At 50.8% G+C, this 23150-nt stretch overlaps 1 protein-coding gene across 3 annotated transcripts in view; it reads left to right on the forward strand.

Annotated features, from left to right (window-relative positions):
* The first annotated feature begins 349 nt into the window (after nt 1–349).
* Nucleotides 350–23150, forward strand: part of ARHGEF10L (Rho guanine nucleotide exchange factor 10 like) — a 91744-nt gene continuing 68943 nt past the window's right edge. Inside the window, exon 1 of one of the 3 annotated variants that reach the window (XM_069741084.1) lies at nt 350–486. The gene's annotated coding sequence lies outside the window, so the exon portion shown is untranslated. Of the gene's footprint in view, nt 487–6131; nt 6317–23150 lie in introns of those variants that run through there. The other 2 variants (XM_069741088.1, XM_069741085.1) reach the window with 2 other exon arrangements.

A 23150-nucleotide genomic window follows, 5' to 3' on the forward strand; every position in this document is an offset into this window, starting at 1 on the left:
TACTGCTCCTATGTACAAGAATATAACTACTATAATACTGCCCCCTATATACAATATATAACTACTATAATACTGCTCCTATGTACAATAATATAACTACTATAATACTGCTCCTATGTACAGGAATATAACTACTGTAATACTGCCCCCTATATACAATATAGAACTACTATAATACTGCTCCTATATACAGGAATATAATACCGCCCCTATGTCAGTGTTACTCGTCCTTTGTGTTGATATTTGCCCTTCATTCTTGCTCGTTCTGTTCTTTTTCAGGGCTTCCTATCGTTGTCGTTGCCCGGCTGAGTGAATGCTCCTCGCCAGCTGCAGCCGCCCAGGTTGGTGACAGGCGCTGGGGCTGTCGGTTCCTGTCTGATCTTGTCCTGGTTACAGTCCGGCAGTAGTTCTGTGATTAGGAGCTTTTCTTCTCTCCATTTCTCCATTGTGTGGCGGCTCTGGACCACATTGGGATCCCCCGCTGCGGTGAGTAGGGGGATGTTGCCTGGTTTTTATGGGACCGCGATCTTCTGGGCCATCACTGACATGTATCATTGCTTGCACAGATATTGTTTTCATTCTTTGTGTCTGAGCTGACACGGTATCACACAGGGTAGGATTAGATACAGTTCTGGTTTACACCTCGGCGACTTGTTAGGGGGACACCAGGTCTGATTACAGATGAGATGTGATCTGGGGAAAACTATCAAAGACCAAGGAAGTGATCGTTCATTGCAGGAAATCTGGGTCGGAGCCGAGTATTATAGTGTAGGCCGGAATCGGGTGGAGGAGATCATTTGTTTGAAGTCTTTGGGTAAAATCTCAATTTTAAAACCTGATCCGCAGGCCGCTGTGGAAATATAAAGAACGAGTAGGTGAGATTTCATGGATCTTATGTTTTGCGCTCTGCTGTGTTTGCTCCATTAGACAAATACAAAACACTAAGGGCCAGCACCAGAATAATAAAACAAATGGATAAATGGAATCAAAACCCTGCGCACACGAAGAAAGCGTAGAAAAATCAAGGAAAAGCAGTTCACTAAGGCCACGTTCACACGTTCAGTATTCGGCCAGTATTTTACATAAGCCAAAACCAGGAGTGTGTGATAAATGCAGACGACGTGACTTGTTTCTATTCTACTTGTCCTCTGATTCTTCCACTCCTGATTTTGGCTTATAAATACTGAACGTGTGAACGAGGCCTTAGTGACAATCGCTAATAAAAATATATATTTGTGAAACATCCCAAGACCGAAAACAAAAGCATTTACAGTCACACAATTACCTAGAACCAACCAGGGATTTTTGCCTCGCTATGTTTAACAAAAAACATTTACCGTATCTAACCCTCTCCTGTGAGATGCTGTCTGCTGAGCCGTGTATCTAATCCTATCCTGTGTAAAAATCTCTGCTGAGCCGTGTATCTAATCCTCTCCTGTGTGATACTGACTGCTGAACCGTGTATCTAATCCTCTCCTGTGTGATACTGACTGCTGAGCCGTGTATCTAATCCTCTCCTGTGTGATACTGACTGCTGAACCATGTATCTAATCCTCTCCTGTGTGATACTGACTGCTGAGCCGTGTATCTAATCCTCTCCTGTGTGATACTGACTGCTGAGTCGTGTATCTAATCCTCTCCTGTGTGATACTGTCTGCTGAACCGTGTATCTAATCCTCTCCTGTGTGATACTGACTGCTGAGCCGTGTATCTAACCCTCTCCTGTGTGATACTGTCTGCTGAGCCGTGTATCTAATCCTCTCCTGTGTGATACTGACTGCTGAGCCGTGTATCTAATCCTATCCTGTGTGATATTGTCTGCTGAACCGTGTATCTAATCCTCTCCTGTGTGATACTGACTGCTGAACCGTGTATCTAATCCTATCCTGTGTGATACTGACTGCTGAGCCGTGTATCTAATCCTCTCCTGTGTGATATTGTCTGCTGAACCGTGTATCTAATCCTCTCCTGTGTGATACTGACTGCTGAACCGTGTATCTAATCCTATCCTGTGTGATACTGACTGCTGAGCCGTGTATCTAACCCTCTCCTGTGTGATACTGTCTGCTGAACCGTGTATCTAATCCTCTCCTGTGTGATACTGACTGCTGAACCGTGTATCTAATCCTATCCTGTGTGATACTGACTGCTGAGCCGTGTATCTAATCCTCTCCTGTGTGATACTGACTGCTGAGCCGTGTATCTAACCCTCTCCTGTGTGATACTGTCTGCTGAGCCGTGTATCTAATCCTCTCCTGTGTGATACTGACTGCTGAGCCGTGTATCTAATCCTCTCCTGTGTGATACTGACTGCTGAGCCGTGTATCTAATCCTCTCCTGTGTGATACTGTCTGCTGAACCGTGTATCTAATCCTCTCCTGTGTGATACTGACTGCTGAGCCGTGTATCTAACCCTCTCCTGTGTGATACTGTCTGCTGAGCCGTGTATCTAATCCTCTCCTGTGTGATACTGACTGCTGAGCCGTGTATCTAATCCTATCCTGTGTGATATTGTCTGCTGAACCGTGTATCTAATCCTCTCCTGTGTGATACTGACTGCTGAACCGTGTATCTAATCCTATCCTGTGTGATACTGACTGCTGAGCCGTGTATCTAATCCTCTCCTGTGTGATACTGACTGCTGAACCGTGTATCTAATCCTATCCTGTGTGATACTGACTGCTGAGCTGTGTATCTAACCCTCTCCTGTGTGATACTGTCTGCTGAACCGTGTATCTAATCCTCTCCTGTGTGATACTGACTGCTGAACCGTGTATCTAATCCTATCCTGTGTGATACTGACTGCTGAGCCGTGTATCTAATCCTCTCCTGTGTGATACTGACTGCTGAGCCGTGTATCTAACCCTCTCCTGTGTGATACTGTCTGCTGAGCCGTGTATCTAATCCTCTCCTGTGTGATACTGACTGCTGAGCCGTGTATCTAATCCTCTCCTGTGTGATACTGACTGCTGAGCCGTGTATCTAATCCTCTCCTGTGTGATACTGTCTGCTGAGCCGTGTATCTAATCCTATCCTGTGTGATACTGACTGCTGAGCCGTGTATCTAATCCTCTCCTATGTGATACTGTCTGCTGAGCCGTGTATCTAACCCTCTCCTGTGTGATACTGACTGCTGAGCTGTGTATCTAATCCTCTCCTGTGTGATACTGACTGCTGAGCCGTGTATCTAATCCTCTCCTATGTGATACTGTCTGCTGAGCCGTGTATCTAATCCTCTCCTGTGTGATACTGACTGCTGAGCTGTGTATCTAATCCTCTCCTGTGTGATACTGACTGCTGATCTGTGTATCTAATCCTCTCCTGTGTGATACTGACTGCTGAGCCGTGTATCTAATCCTCTACTATGTGATACTGTCTGCTGAGCCGTGTATCTAATCCTCTCCTGTGTGATACTGACTGCTGAGCCGTGTATCTAATCCTCTCCTGTGTGATACTGACTGCTGAGCCGTGTATCTAAGGCTACGTTCACATTAGCGTTGCGCGCCGCTGCGTCGGCAACGCAACGCACGACGCACAAAAAAACGCACGCAAACGCACGCAAAAACGCTGCGTTTTGCGACGCGTGCGTCGTTTTTTGACGAAAATCGGACGCACGAAAAATGCAACTTGTTGCATTTTCTTGCGTCCGACGCTAGCGTCAGAAACGACACACGTGTCGGAAAACGCAACAAAAAAAACGCACGCGTCCCCCATGTTAAACATAGGGGCGCGTCGCCGCTGCGTCGCCGACGCAACAGCGACGCACATTAGCGGAACGCTAATGTGAACGTAGCCTAATACTCTCCTGTGTGATACTGACTGCTGAGCCGTGTATCTAATCCTCTCCTGTGTGATACTGTCTGCTGAGCCGTGTACCTAATCCTATCCTGTGTGATACTGTCTGCTGAGCCGTGTATCTAATCCTCTCCTGTGTGATACCGTCTGCTGAGCCGTGTATCTAATCCTATCCTGTGTGATACTGACTGCTGAGCCATGTATCTAATCCTATCCTGTGATACTGACTGCTGAGCCGTGTATCTAATCCTCTCCTGTGTGATACTGACTGCTGAGCCGTGTATCTAATCCTATCCTGTGTGATATTGTCTGCTGAGCCGTGTATCTAATCCTCTCCTGTGTGATACTGACTGCTGAGCCATGTATCTAATCCTATCCTGTGATACTGACTGCTGAGCCGTGTATCTAATCCTCTCCTGTGTGATACTGTCTGCTGAACCGTGTATCTAAACCTCTCCGGTGATACTGACTGCTGAGCCGTGTATCTAATCCTCTCCTGTGTGATACTGACTGCTGAGCCGTGTATCTAATCCTATCCTGTGTGATACTGACTGCTGAGCCGTGTATCTAATCCTCTCCTGTGTGATACTGACTGCTGAGCCGTGTATCTAATCCTATCCTGTGTGATACTGAATGCTGAGCCGTGTATCTAATCCTCTCCTGTGTGATACTGACTGCTGAGCCGTGTATCTAATCCTATCCTGTGTGATACTGAATGCTGAGCCGTGTATCTAATCCTCTCCTGTGTGATACTGACTGCTGAGCCGTGTATCTAATCCTATCCTGTGTGATACTGACTGCTGAGCCGTGTATCTAATCCTATCCTGTGTGATACTGACTGCTGAGCCGTGTTTCTAATCCTCTCCTGTGTGATACTGACTGCTGAGCCGTGTATCTAATCCTATCCTGTGTGATACTGACTGCTGAGCCGTGCATCTAATCCTCTCCTGTGTGATACTGACTGCTGAGCCGTGTATCTAATCCTCTCCTGTGATACCGTCTGCTGAGCCGTGTATCTAATCCTCTCCTGTGTGATACTGACTGCTGAGCCGTGCATCTAATCCTCTCCTGTGTGATACTGACTGCTGAGCCGTGTATCTAATCCTATCCTGTGTGATACTGACTGCTGAGCCGTGTATCTAATCCTCTCCTGTGTGATACTGACTGCTGAGCCGTGTATCTAATCCTCTCCTGTGATACCGTCTGCTGAGCCGTGTATCTAATCCTCTCCTGTGTGATACTGACTGCGGAGCTGTGTATCTAATCCTCTCCTGTGTGATACTGTCTGCTGAGCTGTGTATCTAATCCTCTCCTGTGTGATACTGTCTGCTGAGCCGTGTATCTAATCCTCTCCTGTGTGATACTGACTGCTGAGCCATGTATCTAATCCTATCCTGTGATACTGACTGCTGAGCCGTGTATCTAATCCTCTCCTGTGTGATACTGACTGCTGAGCCGTGTATCTAATCCTCTCCTGTGTGATACTGACTGCTGAGCTGTGTATCTAATCCTCTCCTGTGTGATACTGTCTGCTGAGCCGTGTATCTCATCCTATCCTGTGTGATACTGACTGCTGAGCCGTGTATCTAATCCTATCCTGTGTGATACTGACTGCTGAGCCGTGTATCTAATCCTCTCCTGTGTGATACTGACTGCTGAGCCGTGTATCTAATCCTCTCCTGTGTGATACTGACTGCTGAGCTGTGTATCTAATCCTATCCTGTGTGATACTGACTGCTGAGCCGTGTATCTAATCCTCTCCTGTGTGATACTGACTGCTGAGCTGTGTATCTAATCCTCTCCTGTGTGATACTGACTGCTGAGCTGTGTATCTAATCCTCTCCTGTGTGATACTGTCTGCTGAGCCGTGTATCTCATCCTATCCTGTGTGATACTGACTGCTGAGCCGTGTATCTAATCCTATCCTGTGTGATACTGACTGCTGAGCCGTGTATCTAATCCTCTCCTGTGTGATACTGACTGCTGAGCCGTGTATCTAATCCTCTCCTGTGTGATACTGACTGCTGAGCTGTGTATCTAATCCTATCCTGTGTGATACTGACTGCTGAGCCGTGTATCTAATCCTATCCTGTGTGATACTGACTGCTGAGCCGCGTATCTAATCCCATCATGAGTGGTACTGTCCCGGAGTGCGGCCGGTCCCCTGAGATGGGGGACAGCTGGCTGTGTGGCGCTGCTGACGTCTGGCGGGGGAACCTGAGCTGCGGGTATTTGCGGGCAGACCCTGGGTGTGTGATTGGTCGCCCTGCATGCTGAGAATAGAAGAGGGCAGTCTCGGTGCCATTGATCGGGCAGGAGGGCGGCTCGGGGCGGGCAGTCTCGGTGCCATTGATCGGGCTGGAGGGCGGCTCGGGGCGGGCAGTCTCGGTGCCATTGATCGGGCAGGAGGGCGGCTCGGGGCGGGCAGTCTCGGTGCCTGACACTGGCAGGTGCGTCGTCCACACGACGCCGGGACGGAGCAGAATGGACGGCAGCAGAGCCGGGGAGAGCGGAGGCTGAGGTGGGTACGTGGCCGCTCGGAGCGCCCGCTGCTGCTGCTGCCAGACTTGCCCTTCAATAAGCTTCTCCTCCCCCCTACCCCATTAATCCCATCCCATGCCATAGTAGAGGGGGCTTCGTATCCTGGTAACGGGGGTCTGACTGCACAATAGTCAGCTCAGGGGGCAGATGAAGCCCTGCACAGTATTGTTCTGCCCCTTTGTTGTGCGTTGCTTGCACATGCCCGGCTCTGCTATACCGTCATATAGGGGTGTACATACAGCGATGCTGCCAGTATATAAAACCCAACTACGGAGGGATATTAAGGCGCTGCCGTCAGAAAGCTCTGATCATATTTCATTTCTCAGGTTTGTTTCGTATTTTCTTTTTAAGCCAAAACTCATTCACAAAGTTCAGTTTTGTGCGTTGTTCTCCAGCTGTGTGTAAATAAAGCTTATTGAAGAGAGCACAGGAAATACAGATCACATGCTCAGTCCCATGTCAGCCAATCAACATTCAGCTAGAGTAGAAAATGAAAGCAGCAATCTGATTGGTTGTATGGGCTCCCTTGTGACTTTGATCTCAGGGGCCACGCTGTTTGTTTGCTCCGTGGCGCAAATTTATTCAAAGCCGCGCAGTTAAATGCAGAGAATGAAATCGGTTTCTGCGCCGTCCTCTGGCCACAGGTTCATTGGTCGCACCGCTTCCCACAATCCACGGCCACTTTTACAACTTTTGATAAACTTTGCGCAACTTGCAACTTTTTCACATTTATTTTCTGCCAAATAAGTGGCGTCAGCTGAGAGATGGGGGCGGTGGGCGCACATCACCGCGCCATGACGGCAGATAACTCATTGCGCCATTTTTGTAATTGGCCGTATTTGCTTTCTAAGCTTTCTAGTTACATCCCGGCCTTCATAATGACCACGCAGCTGCAGAACATCTTAAAGGGCTCCCATTGTGGGCAAATAAATGACATTTGTGTAATGGACTTTATATGTTAATTCTGCAGCAGTGTCAGGACCTCCGCTTGCTGCAAATGAATGGAGCCTTCAGTTCTTACATTGCAGTGGATGCGATCTGTGCGCCTGTGTGTCCATCACACGACCAGGACAGACTGGATGCACTGCAAGTGACAGCAAGCAGAGATCTATAGATCCGAGAGCCATGCAGTTATTGACGATCGTATTAGTAAGAATTGTGCCACCCCGAATGTGCAGGCTGGGGGTTATACTCCTGATCTCCCCGTCCTCAACAGCACCAGTCTGTACACGAGGTGTTTCCCAATATAGAAAGTTAGTCAGTAACTGGCGGGCGAGCGACGGGCGTAATAGTCTCTGTTACACCCTGAGAGCGGCCCTGAGTCAGGAGGAGGCCGGGAGCATCATACATGTTCTATGTGACGTCATCCATGACACAGCAGGAGCGCCGGGCTGAGTGATGGAACTGGATAGGAATAGTTATGGACGCCGGCAATCACTGCCTGCCCTGCCTAGTCCTCAACGGGTTCTACTGCACAGTACCACTCCTCCTGTCCTGTATATATACTGCACAGTACCGCTCCTCCTGTCCTGTATATATACACTGCACAGTACCACTCCTCCTGTATATATACACTGCACAGTACCACTCCTCCTGTCCTGTATATATACTGCACAGTACCACTCCTCCTGTCCTGTATATATACACTGCACAGTACCACTCCTCCTGTCCTGTATATATACTGCACAGTACCACTCCTCCTGTCCTGTATATATACACTGCACAGTACCACTCCTCCTGTATATATACACTGCACAGTACCACTCCTCCTGTCCTGTATATATACTGCACAGTACCGCTCCTCCTGTCCTGTATATATACACTGCACAGTACCACTCCTCCTGTATATATACACTGCACAGTACCACTCCTCCTGTATATATACACTGCACAGTACCACTCCTCCTGTCCTGTATATATACTGCACAGTACCACTCCTCCTGTCCTGTATATATACACTGCACAGTACCACTCCTCCTGTATATATACACTGCACAGTACCACTCCTCCTGTATATATATACACTGCACAGTACCACTCCTCCTGTCCTGTATATATACTGCACAGTACCACTCCTCCTGTATATATATACACTGCACAGTACCACTCCTCCTGTATATATATACACTGCACAGTACCACTCCTCCTGTATATATACACTGCACAGTACCACTCCTCCTGTATATATACACTGCACAGTACCGCTCCTCCTGTATATATACACTGCACAGTACCACTCCTCCTGTCCTGTATATATACACTGTACTGTACCACTCCTCCTGTATATATACACTGCACAGTACCACTCCTCCTGTCCTGTATATATACACTGCACAGTACCGCTCCTCCTGTCCTGTATATATACACTGCACAGTACCACTCCTCCTGTATATATACACTGCACAGTACCACTCCTCCTGTATATATACACTGCACAGTACCACTCCTCCTGTATATATACACTGCACAGTACCCCTCCTCCTGTATATATACACTGCACAGTACCCCTCCTCCTGTATATATACATTGCACAGTACCACTCCTCCTGTATATATACACTGCACAGTACCACTCCTCCTGTATATATACACTGCACAGTACCACTCCTCCTGTCCTGTATATATACACTGCACAGTACCCCTCCTCCTGTATATATACACTGCACAGTACCCCTCCTCCTGTATATATACACTGCACAGTACCCCTCCTCCTGTATATATACACTGCACAGTACCCCTCCTCCTGTATATATACACTGCACAGTACCCCTCCTCCTGTATATATACACTGCACAGTACCCCTCCTCCTGTATATATACACTGCACAGTACCCCTCCTCCTGTATATATACACTGCACAGTACCGCTCCTCCTGTCCTGTATATATACACTGCACAGTACCACTCCTCCTGTCCTGTATATATACACTGCACAGTACCACTCCTCCTGTCCTGTATATATACACTGCACAGTACCACTCCTCCTGTCCTGTATATATACACTGCACAGTACCACTCCTCCTGTCCTGTATATATACACTGCACAGTACCACTCCTCCTGTATATATACACTGCACAGTACCACTCCTCCTGTATATATACACTGCACAGTACCACTCCTCCTGTATATATACACTGCACAGTACCACTCCTCCTGTATATATACACTGCACAGTACCACTCCTCCTGTATATATACACTGCACAGTACCACTCCTCCTGTATATATACACTGCACAGTACCTCTCCTCCTGTATATATACACTGCACAGTACCACTCCTCCTGTCCTGTATATATACACTGCACAGTACCACTCCTCCTGTATATATACACTGCACAGTACCACTCCTCCTGTCCTGTATATATACACTGCACAGTACCACTCCTCCTGTCCTGTATATATACACTGCACAGTACCACTCCTCCTGTCCTGTATATATACACTGCACAGTACCGCTCCTCCTGTATATATACACTGCACAGTACCGCTCCTCCTGTATATATACATTGCACAGTACCACTCCTCCTGTCCTGTATATATATACTGCACAGTACCCCTCCTCCTGTCCTGTATATATACACTGCACAGTACCACTCCTCCTGTCCTGTATATATACACTGCACAGTACCACTCCTCCTGTGTATATATACACTGCACAGTACCACTCCTCCTGTATATATACACTGCACAGTACCACTTCTCCTGTGTATATATACACTGCACAGTACCACTCCTCCTGTATATATACACTGCACAGTACCACTCCTCCTGTGTATATATACACTGCACAGTACCACTCCTCCTGTATATATACACTGCACAGTACCACTCCTCCTGTATATATACACTGCACAGTACCACTCCTCCTGTATATATATACACTGCACAGTACCACTCCTCCTGTATATATACACTGCACAGTACCACTCCTCCTGTATATATACACTGCACACTACCACTCCTCCTGTATATATACACTGCACAGTACCACTCCTCCTGTATATATACACTGCACAGTACCACTCCTCCTGTATATATACACTGCACAGTACCACTCCTCCTGTCCTGTATATATACACTGCACAGTACCGTTCCTCCTGTATATATACACTGCACAGTACCGCTCCTCCTGTATATATATACACTGCACAGTACCGTTCCTCCTGTATATATACACTGCACAGTACCGCTCCTCCTGTATATATATACACTGCACAGTACCGTTCCTCCTGTATATATATACACTGCACAGTACCGTTCCTCCTGTATATATATACACTGCACAGTACCCTCCTCCTGTCCTGTATATATACACTGCACAGTACCACTCCTCCTGTCCTGTATATATACACTGCACAGTACCCTCCTCCTGTCCTGTATATATACACTGCACAGTACCGCTCCTCCTGTATATATACACTGCACAGTACCGCTCCTCCTGTATATATACACTGCACAGTACCGCTCCTCCTGTATATATACACTGCACAGTACCACTCCTCCTGTATATATACACTGCACAGTACCGTTCCTCCTGTATATATACACTGCACAGTACCGCTCCTCCTGTATATATATACTGCACAGTACCGTTCCTCCTGTATATATACACTGCACAGTACCGCTCCTCCTGTATATATATACACTGCACAGTACCACTCCTCCTGTATATATATACACTGCACAGTACCGTTCCTCCTGTATATATATACACTGCACAGTACCCTCCTCCTGTCCTGTATATATACTGCACAGTACCACTCCTCCTGTCCTGTATATATACACTGCACAGTACCACTCCTCCTGTATATATACACTGCACAGTACCACTCCTCCTGTCCTGTATATATACTGCACAGTACCACTCCTCCTGTCCTGTATATATACACTGCACAGTACCACTCCTCCTGTATATATACACTGCACAGTACCGTTCCTCCTGTATATATACACTGCACAGTACCACTCCTCCTGTATATATACACTGCACAGTACCGTTCCTCCTGTATATATACACTGCACAGTACCGCTCCTCCTGTATATATATACTGCACAGTACCGTTCCTCCTGTATATATACACTGCACAGTACCGCTCCTCCTGTATATATATACACTGCACAGTACCACTCCTCCTGTATATATATACACTGCACAGTACCGTTCCTCCTGTATATATATACACTGCACAGTACCCTCCTCCTGTCCTGTATATATACACTGCACAGTACCACTCCTCCTGTCCTGTATATATACACTGCACAGTACCCTCCTCCTGTCCTGTATATATACACTGCACAGTACCCTCCTCCTGTCCTGTATATATACACTGCACAGTACCCTCCTCCTGTCCTGTATACTGGGTGTAATTCTCAGTGTTACATTAAAACCTTGTTTAGTTTGGTTTTTATTAAAATATATAGAGATTAAACAAGCTGGTTTTTTCCCATTGCAGCCACATAACACTGACAAGTGACAACACAGAGATCTGTAGAAACTCTACTCTCAATCTATAATACAAACTTTCCAAACTATTAGGGTAAGTTCACACTGGGCGTTTTTGCTGCATTGTTTATGCTAATTTTCAGCTGCTTTTTACAACACCAGCAAAGCCTATGAGATTTCAGAAATCTCATGCACACACGTTTTTTTTATTGTTATCAGTATTTTGTGCTTTGCTGCGTTTTTGGACATAGAGCATGTCACTTTCAGCGTTTTTGCTGCGTTTTTTTCAGCATTTTTCACCCATTGATTTGAATGAGTGTTGAAAAAAACGCTGCAAAAACGCAGGTATCATTATTTCCTGCTGAAAATTCAAGGATATAAGCCTGGACAAAGAGAAAATAAAAACACACCAAATACGCAACAAACAATGCACCTAAACCACAGCTTCTTTCCTGCCATATCTAAGTTTACAATTTTGGGAATACCCAAACCCATTCCCCTAGTGAGGTTACACCATTTCAGTAAATGTCTTCAGACCCAAGTGTTTACCTCTAAATTCATCCCTTCTTGTCGGGACAAAAGGAGATCTGGATTCCTATTATTATTATTATTATTATTATTTATTTCTATAGCACCATTGGTTCCATGGTGCTGTACATGAGAATGGGTTACATACAAACTACAGATATCACTTACAGTAAACTAACAATGACAGACTGGTACAGAGGGGCGAGGACCCGGCCCTGGGGGGCTTATATTCTACAGGATTAAGGGGGAGGAGACATTAGGTTGAGGGTTGCAGGAGCTCCGGTGTTGGTGAGGCGGTAGCTCCGGTGTTGGTGAGGCGGTAGCTCCGGTGTTGGTGAGGCGGTAGCTCCGGTGTTGGTGAGGCGGTAGCTCCGGTGTTGGTGAGGCGGTAGCTCCGGTGTTGGTGAGGCGGTAGCTCCGGCGTTGGTGAGGCGGAAGCTCCGGCGTTGGTGAGGCGGTAGCTCCGGCGTTGGTGAGGCGGTAGCTCCGGTGTTGGTGAGGCGGTAGCTCCGGTGTTGGTGAGGCGGTAGCTCCGGTGTTGGTGAGGCGGTTGCTCCGGTGTTGGTGAGGCGGTAGCTCCGGTGTTGGTGAGGCGGTAGCTCCGGTGTTGGTGAGGCGGTAGCTCCGGTGTTGGTGAGGCGGTTGCTCCGGTGTTGGTGAGGCGGTAGCTCCGGTGTTGGTGAGGCGGTAGCTCCGGTGTTGGTGAGGCGGTAGCTCCGGTGTTGGTGAGGCGGTAGCTCCGGTGTTGGTGAGGCGGTAGCTCCGGCGTTGGTGAGGCGGTAGCTCCGGCGTTGGTGAGGCGGTAGCTCCGGCGTTGGTGAGGCGGTAGCTCCGGCGTTGGTGAGGCGGTAGCTCCGGTGTTGGTGAGGCGGTAGCTCCGGAGTTGGTGAGGCGGTAGCTCCGGCGTTGGTGAGGCGGTAGCTCCGGCGTTGGTGAGGCGGTAGCTCCGGCGTTGGTGAGGCGGTAGCTCCGGCGTTGGTGAGGCGGTAGCTCCGGCGTTGGTGAGGCGGTAGCTCCGGCGTTGGTGAGGCGGTAGCTCCGGCGTTGGTGAGGCGGTAGCTCCGGCGTTGGTGAGGCGGTAGCTCCGGCGTTGGTGAGGCGGTAGCTCCGGCGTTGGTGAGGCGGTAGCTCCGGTGTTGGTGAGGCGGTAGCTCCGGTGTTGGTGAGGCGGTAGCTCCGGTGTTGGTGAGGCGGTTGCTCCGGTGTTGGTGAGGCGGTAGCTCCGGTGTTGGTGAGGCGGTAGCTCCGGTGTTGGTGAGGCGGTAGCTCCGGTGTTGGTGAGGCGGTTGCTCCGGTGTTGGTGAGGCGGTAGCTCCGGTGTTGGTGAGGCGGTAGCTCCGGGGTTGGTGAGGCGGTAGCTCCGGCGTTGGTGAGGCGGTAGCTCCGGCGTTGGTGAGGCGGTAGCTCCGGCGTTGGTGAGGCGGTAGCTCCGGCGTTGGTGAGGCGGTAGCTCCGGCGTTGGTGAGGCGGTAGCTCCGGCGTTGGTGAGGCGGTAGCTCCGGCGTTGGTGAGGCGGTAGCTCCGGCGTTGGTGAGGCGGTAGCTCCGGCGTTGGTGAGGCGGTAGCTCCGGCGTTGGTGAGGCGGTAGCTCCGGAGTTGGTGAGGCGGTAGCTCCGGCGTTGGTGAGGCGGTAGCTCCGGCGTTGGTGAGGCGGTAGCTCCGGCGTTGGTGAGGCGGTAGCTCCGGCGTTGGTGAGGCGGTAGCTCCGGCGTTGGTGAGGCGGTAGCTCCGGCGTTGGTGAGGCGGTAGCTCCGGCGTTGGTGAGGCGGTAGCTCCGGCGTTGGTGAGGCGGTAGCTCCGGCGTTGGTGAGGCGGTAGCTCCGGCGTTGGTGAGGCGGTAGCTCCGGCGTTGGTGAGGCGGTAGCTCCGGCGTTGGTGAGGCGGTAGCTCCGGCGTTGGTGAGGCGGTAGCTCCGGCGTTGGTGAGGCGGTAGCTCCGGCGTTGGTGAGGCGGTTGCTCCGGCGTTGGTGAGGCGGTAGCTCCGGCGTTGGTGAGGCGGTAGCTCCGGCGTTGGTGAGGCGGTTGCTCCGGCGTTGGTGAGGCGGTAGCTCCGGCGTTGGTGAGGCGGTTGCTCCGGCGTTGGTGAGGCGGTAGCTCCGGCGTTGGTGAGGCGGTAGCTCCGGCGTTGGTGAGGCGGTAGCTCCGGCGTTGGTGAGGCGGTAGCTCCGGCGTTGGTGAGGCGGTAGCTCCGGCGTTGGTGAGGCGGTTGCTCCGGCGTTGGTGAGGCGGTAGCTCCGGCGTTGGTGAGGCGGTAGCTCCGGCGTTGGTGAGGCGGTAGCTCCGGCGTTGGTGAGGCGGTAGCTCCGGCGTTGGTGAGGCGGTAGCTCCGGCGTTGGTGAGGCGGTAGCTCCGGCGTTGGTGAGGCGGTAGCTCCGGCGTTGGTGAGGCGGTAGCTCCGGCGTTGGTGAGGCGGTAGCTCCGGCGTTGGTGAGGCGGTAGCTCCGGCGTTGGTGAGGCGGTAGCTCCGGCGTTGGTGAGGCGGTAGCTCCGGCGTTGGTGAGGCGGTAGCTCCGGCGTTGGTGAGGCGGTTGCTCCGGCGGTGGTGAGGCGGTTGCTCCGGCGGTGGTGAGGCGGTAGCTCCGGCGGTGGTGAGGCGGTTGCTCCGGCGTTGGTGAGGCGGTTGCTTCGGCGTTGGTGAGGCGGTAGCTCCGGTGTTGGTGAGGCGGTAGCTCCGGTGTTGGTGAGGCGGTAGCTCCGGTGTTGGTGAGGCGGTAGCTCCGGCGTTGGGTTTTCAGGTTCCGTCTGAAGGATCCGAATGTGGTTGATAGTTGGACGTGTTGGGGCAAAGAATTCCAGAGGATGGGGGATATTCGGGAGAAGTCTTGGAAGCGGTTGGATGAGGAGTGAATAACAGTGATCTGGTGATCAGCCACATCGAATCCTGCTGTGACTCTTTCCTGTAAGCCTAGCTTATGATGCAGCGGACTATTCTCTCTCTCTCTCTTTGTTCATGGCACTAATCTTTTGCGTATGTCAAGGAAAATCCCACATTACATAGTCCCACTTTTAATCCAAATTTTGAAACGACAGACAGGAATACGAGAATCCCCAAAACGATCTGTCCTCTAATACAATCCAAGTATATCATCCAATGAATAGACACTATGGACTAAAGCTGAACTTAACCAACGTTGTCCAAAGGCAAGGGATAGGGGATACCCATGGATCAATACCTACAAACCAAGGTGACAGAGTTGGGACGCTGCACTCAATTACACAGAACCTTTCACTTCTGTTGTCTGTTTCATGTTGTCCTGATACTTGACAGTAGAGTCCTGTTACTTAGCGCATCACTGCTCCCACCATGCTCTCTCCATAGACTGAGCGTATTGAGGCAGTTCACTCACTCCATTATGAAGGATCTCTTTTACTCTGATGTGGTTATTATACCAAGATCCACATTCACTCACACAAGGATATCCGAAGACGTTAGTGACAAATAGCAGCTGTATTAGGTTCTTAAGACTTGTACTTACAACAGTACAGAGGTCAGAGGAAGTAGATCCAATGAGTTAAATAACCTTCTCACCATATTAATGGGCCCATTTCTGGTCTTCGGTCTTCAACGGACATTCTGATTCTGTTTATCATCGCTTTCAAAGACCCGGGTTTCGGCACCAAATTTTGTGGAATAAAAATCAATGTGATGGCTATTCTAAATTAAAAGATAATTTAATGTTTTAAGGGAATCTGCCAAGTGATATATGGAAACTAATCAGCGGGCATTATGTATTAGACACTGACTGTATGGTTTCAGACGTCTGTTATCTCTTGGGTACAAGACACCGTGGTGGGGTGCGGCTCTTTAGGTCTCTGGGCTCTTTCTTCAGTATTTACTTGTATATGTATAAGAGAGTTCTTTCTGCAAACCCTAGCATGATGTTGCAGGTATAATGTAAACTGTATTTTGTAAAATTGTGTTCGTTGTTATTAGTTTAAAAATCAGAATAGAACGGAAGGTGGAACAATGGCCGAATCCATCATTTCTTTCACAATCACATTAATGGTTACACAGGAGCTGCCAGCAGGGGATCTTGATGATTTATAAAAGTGCCTTAAATTGCAGAGCCTTCCTCAGATGACTATTAATAGCCTCAGTGACAGCAGCCGAGGCTGAAGGTGCCGGGATTTCTGTACGAGGCTCATACGCCATTCTGAATAAATCTGGACGTGAATATTTTGTTCTCATTTTGCATTGTTTGCAGATCAGTGACGTCTCTGTCCGGTGATTTCAATCACCCACTTCTTCTTGGGGTTAATGGTTGAGGAGTGGATATATTGCCATGGACGAAAGCGTTGTCACCATTGAAATTGTTCCAGTAAATGAAGTATTTCTCAAAGTAAATTATTGCAATTACACATGTTTTGTTATACACATGATTATTTCATTTAATAATAATTTTTATTTATATGGCGCCAACATATTCCGCAGCACTTTACAATTAAGCGGGGACAATAGCCCGTATGTGTAAGTGCAATAGTCAAGTATCAAGTGCAGTTATCGTGTGGATGGAGGGTGTGGAGACAAATGAATAGTAGGGGCAGATTCAAAGTAATATTTGGAAGGAGGGAACAGGATAAAGTTAGTTTACTGAGTAGTTGATGTGGTAGGCTTGTTTGAAGAGATGGGTTTTTGAATAGGTCGGGGCTAGGTATCAGTCTGATCGTCTGGGGAAGTGCATTCCAGAGAGCTGGCGCAGCACGAGGGAAGTCTTGGAGACGGAGGTGCGAGGTTCGGATTACGGGGGATGTTAGTCTTAGGTCATTTGTAGAATGGAGGGCACGTGTAGGGCGATAGACGGAGATGAGAGAGGAGATATAGGGCGGTGCAGAACTGTGGAGAGCTTTGTGGGTGAGAGAGATGAGTTTATACTGGACCCTGTAGCGATTGGGTAGCCAGTGTAATGACTGGCACAAGATGGAGGCATCAGTGAAGCGGCTGGACAGAAATATGACCCTGGCTGCCGCATTCAAGATGGATTGGAGAGGAGAAAGTTTGGGAAGAGGGAGACCGATCAGAAGAGAGTTGCAGTAGTCCAGACGGGAATGAATGAGAGCGACAGTAAGAGTCTTAGCAGTGTCAACGGTGAGAAAAGGTCGCATTCTGGAGATGTTTAGGTGACGAGCGAGTGAGTAAAGGAAAGTTCGGTGTCAAATATGACCCCAAGACAGCGGCTGCTTGGGAGTTATGGTTGAACCCTCCAGGGTAATTTCGATGTTGGGTAGAGTGAGGTTAGTAGAAGGGAGAAACACAAGAAGTTCCGTTTTGGAGAGATTTTGTTTCAGATAGAGGGAGGACATGATGTTAGAGACAGCAGACAGACAATCCTTGATATTTTGAATTAGGGTGGGGGTGATGTCAGGGGAAGAGGTGTATATTTGGGTGTCGTCAGCATAGAGATGATACTGGAACCCAAATCTGCTGATTGTTTGTCCAATAGGGGCAGTATACAAAGAGAAGAGGAGGGGGCCTAGGACTGAGCCCTGTGGAACCCCGATAGTAAGGGGACGAGGAGAATTTCCCTTTGTGTGTATTCGAACAACGCACAAAAAGAAAAAATGTCAAATTAGATTTAATTTCACCTAAAATCCCCCGAAAGGGCCCAACAAAATTGTTGGTACCTTTCCAAAATTATTGGAAGTCAACTTTGTTTCAAGCATGTGATGCTCGTTCACACTCACCTGTGGCAAGTAACAGGTGAGAGCAATATGAAAATCACACCTGAAGCCACATCAAAAGGGGAGAAGTCGCCTCAATCTACGTATTGTGTGTCTGTTTGTGACAAACTAAGCACGGGGAACAGAAAGAGAAGTGAACTGTCTGAGGACTTGAGAACCAAACTTGTTGAAAAATATCAATAATCTTCAGGTTACAAGTCCATCTCCAGAGATCTTGATAGTAATTTGTCCACCGTTCTCAACATAATCAAGAAGTTTGCAACCCATGGCACTGGAGCTAATCTCCTTGGATGTTCGACGGCAGAGAAAAATGCTGAAGGATTGCAACGCAGGATAATCCGGATGGTGGATAAGCAGCCTCAATCAAGTTCCAAAGAAATTCAAGCTGCCCTGCAGGCTGTCCACATGTGAGTGAAGCTAAGTGCTATGGCTGGAGACCTAGGAGGACCTCACTGTTGACACAGAGGCATAAAAAAGCGAGACTGCAGTTTGCCAAAATGTACGGGAGAAAGCCAAAATCCTTCTGGGAAAGCATCTTGTGGACACATGAGCCCAAGATAAAGCTTTTTGGTAAAGCACATCATTCTGCTGTTAATTGAAAACGGAATGAGGCCTACAAAGAAAAGAACACAGTACCTACAGTCAGACATAGTGGAGGGTCAGAGATGTGTTGGTGTCTTGATTGTGTGCGAGGCATCATGAAATCTGAAGATTCCCACAGAATTTTGTGTGGCCCTGTAGTGCCCAGTGTCAGAATGCTGGGGTTACGTTCTAGGTCATGGGTGTTCCAGCAGGACAATGACCCCAGAAATGGATGGAAACAAAATGCTGGAGAGTTCTTAAGTGACAGCAATGGTCTAAATCCTATTGATCCCCTGTGGAGAGATCTTACAATTACTGTTGGGAGAAGGCGCCTTCATATACGAGAGACCGGGGGCAGTTTACAAAAAAAAAGGGACGAGTCCAAAACTCCAGCTGAGAGGCGCAAGAAGCCTGCGGATGGTTACAGGAGGCGATGGATTGCAGGGATTCATTCCAAAGGGTGCAGCCAAATATTACGCTGAAGTTTGTGTGACCTTATGTCCAATTTGCCTTTTTTTTCTTAGTTTTGTTTGTATTGTTCCAATACACAAAGGAAACCAACATGTGTATAATAAAACGTGTAATCGCAATAATTTTTTTGGGGAGAAATACTTAATTTTCTGGAACAATTTCTAGGGTGCCAATGCTTATTGCCATGACTGTATATCCCCGTACGCTGTGTCCTGTTATTGTGCAGATGATAATTCTGGAGCCAGAATTCCCATCAGAATCCTTTCTGCTGGTCTCATACATGGCGGCGGAGTAACCCCGGTGATCTGGGACATGTTGTGCCCGTCTGGGGTGGGGAGCTGTCATTCTGATGCAATTAGTAATTTTCTATAATTATCACTTTCTAATTATACAGGTCGTGTTTATACTGAGGAGATATTGTCCCAAATGGAAAACTAAAATTAGGGCAGACGCTGGTTTAATGGGGGAGGGGACCATAACACTGCGGAGGACTGCCTGGATGACGCTCTACGGTACATGGCGCCTCTACGTCGCCCACGGGGGCTGTATATAGAGATGTCCAGATTCCGGAAAAGCTGGGGACTACTACCCCTATGGGATCCATATCACACAGGCTGGACACAAGCGTATACCTGACTCACGGCCGTGTTTTATCATCAGAGGGTATCTCCACCCAAAACTCCTCACCCACGGCAGTCACCTGTGCGTTACGTAGTGTAAGACGTCTACCAGCTGACAACCAGCCTGTCCATCCTGTCAGAGAGGTTGTCAGCCCCGCCCCCTGCTAATGACATCACTAATTAGTAATTGCCCATTGAAAGCTATGTCACCCAGCCGGACCGTGACGCATCACCTGCACTCGTGTTTCCTGGTTGTCAGGATTCCTGCAGAGCTCGAAGGTTGATGAGCCGTCAGCAGATATTCTCGTTATTTCACCTGCGGCTGCTCGTGACGGTAGAGAAACGAGTCAGGACACGGATATCCATAACCCCGGGAATCCTGCGATCTCTGACATTCCCCGGCCTGGTCCTTATGGCGCATAGAAACCATCATTCCGGGTCACTCTGCAGATGGCGCCGGTACCTGTGACCCCCGCTGCCTTCTCTAGTGCTGAGGAACATCTACTCCAGTCACATCCAGAGCTGCTGAAAGCCTATCTCCGTGTACTGCCGTGTTATCTGAAGCTCTGGGGACAGACGTGGGTCACCAGGGTTTGGTTCTGGTAGACCATCGTCTTTTGTTAAGAGACCTGCGTGTTCGGGGGTCTCAAGCTGCTCGATGGTGATGGCTGCCATGTCTGAGGCCTGTGAATACCCCTAATAAAGAGCTAGGAAGGTTGTGGACCGGGCTCGGACTGGCCCAAAGAGGAACAGAGGAATCATTAACCGATGGGCCCCCAACCTCACAGTATGGGCCCCTATCCTCACCATATGGGCCCCCAACCTCACTGAATGGGCCCCCAACCTCACTGTATGGGCCCCTATCCTCACTGTATGGGCCCCCAACCTCACCGTATGGGCCCCCAACCTCACCGTATGGGCCCCCAACCTCACCGTATGGGCCCCCAACCTCACCGTATGGGCCCCCAACCTCACCGTATGGGCCCCCAACCTCACCGAATGGGCCCCCAACCTCACCGAATGGGCCCCCAACCTCACCGTATGGGCCCCCAACCTCACCGTATGGGCCCCCAACCTCACCGTATGGGCCCCCAACCTCACCGAATGGGCCCCCAACCTCACCGAATGGGCCCCCAACCTCACCGAATGGGCCCCCAACCTCACGGTATGGGCCCCCAACCTCACCGTATGGGCCCCCAACCTCACCGTATGGGCCCCCAACCTCACCGTATGGGCCCCCAACCTCACCGTATGGGCCCCCAACCTCACCGTATGGGCCCCCAACCTCACCGTATGGGCCCCCAACCTCACCGAATGGGCCCCCAACCTCACCGAATGGGCCCCCAACCTCACCGAATGGGCCCCCAACCTCACCGAATGGGCCCCCAACCTCACCGTAAGGGCCCCCGACCTCACCGTATGGGCCCCCGACCTCACCGTATGGGCCCCCGACCTCACCGTATGGGCCCCCGACCTCACCGTATGGGCCCCCAACCTCACCGTATGGGCCCCCAACCTCACCGAATGGGCCCCCAACCTCACCGAATGGGCCCCCAACCTCACCGTAAGGGCCCCCAACCTCACCGTACGGGCCCCCAACCTCACCGTACGGGCCCCCAACCTCACCGTACGGGCCCCCAACCTCACCGTACGGGCCCCCAACCTCACCGTACGGGCCCCCAACCTCACCGTACGGGCCCCCATCCTCACCGTACGGGCCCCCATCCTCACCGTACGGGCCCCCATCCTCACCGTACGGGCCCCCATCCTCACCGTACGGGCCCCCATCCTCACCGTACGGGCCCCCATCCTCACCGTATGGGCCCCCATCCTCACCGTATGGGCCCCCAACCTCTCTGTATGGGCCCCCAACCTCACTGTATGGGCCCCCAACCTCACTGTATGGGCCCCCAACCTCACTGTATGGGCCCCCAACCTCACTGTATGGGCCCCCAACCTCACTGTATGGGCCCCCATCCTCACTGTATGGGCCCCCATCCTCACTGTATGGGCCCCCATCCTCACTGTATGGGCCCCCATCCTCACTGTATGGGCCCCCATCCTCACTGTATGGGCCCCCATCCTCACTGTATGGGCCCCCATCCTCACTGTATGGGCCCCCATCCTCACTGTATGGGCCCCCAACCTCACTGTATGGGCCCCCATCCTCACTGTATGGGCCCCCATCCTCACTGTATGGGCCCCCATCCTCACTGTATGGGCCCCCATCCTCACTGTATGGGCCCCCATCCTCACTGTATGGGCCCCCATCCTCACTGTATGGGCCCCCATCCTCACTGTATGGGCCCCCATCCTCACTGTATGGGCCCCCATCCTCACTGTATGGGCCCCCAACCTCACTGTATGGGCCCCCAACCTCACTGTATGGGCCCCCATCCTCACTGTATGGGCCCCCATCCTCACTGTATGGGCCCCCATCCTCACTGTATGGGCCCCCAACCTCACTGTATGGGCCCCCATCCTCACTGTATGGGCCCCCAACCTCTCTGTATGGGCCCCCAACCTCACTGTATGGGCCCCCAACCTCACTGTATGGGCCCCCAACCTCACTGTATGGGCCCCCAACCTCACTGTATGGGCCCCCAACCTCACTGTATGGGCCCCCAACCTCACTGTATGGGCCCCCAACCTCACTGTATGGGCCCCCAACCTCACTGTATGGGCCCCCAACCTCACTGTATGGGCCCCCAACCTCACTGTATGGGCCCCCAACCTCACTGTATGGGCCCCCATCCTCACTGTATGGGCCCCCATCCTCACTGCATGGGCCCCCATCCTCACTGCATGGGCCCCCATCCTCACTGCATGGGCCCCCATCCTCACTGTATGGGCCCCCATCCTCACTGTATGGGCCCCCATCCTCACTGTATGGGCCCCCATCCTCACTGTATGGGCCCCCATCCTCACTGTATGGGCCCCCAACCTCACTGTATGGGCCCCCAACCTCACTGTATGGGCCCCCATCCTCACTGTATGGGCCCCCAACCTCACTGTATGGGCCCCCATCCTCACTGTATGGGCCCCCATCCTCACTGTATGGGCCCCCATCCTCACTGTATGGGCCCCCATCCTCACTGTATGGGCCCCCAACCTCACCGTATGGGCCCCCAACCTCACCGAATGGGCCCCCAACCTCACCGAATGGGCCCCCAACCTCACCGTAAGGGCCCCCAACCTCACCGTACGGGCCCCCAACCTCACCGTACGGGCCCCCAACCTCACCGTACGGGCCCCCAACCTCACCGTACGGGCCCCCAACCTCACCGTACGGGCCCCCAACCTCACCGTACGGGCCCCCAACCTCACCGTACGGGCCCCCATCCTCACCGTACGGGCCCCCATCCTCACCGTACGGGCCCCCATCCTCACCGTACGGGCCCCCATCCTCACCGTATGGGCCCCCATCCTCACCGTATGGGCCCCCAACCTCACCGTATGGGCCCCCAACCTCACCGTATGGGCCCCCAACCTC

This window comes from Ranitomeya imitator, chromosome 10 (genome assembly GCF_032444005.1).
Source record: "Ranitomeya imitator isolate aRanImi1 chromosome 10, aRanImi1.pri, whole genome shotgun sequence".
Classification (NCBI taxonomy): Eukaryota; Metazoa; Chordata; class Amphibia; order Anura; family Dendrobatidae; genus Ranitomeya; species Ranitomeya imitator.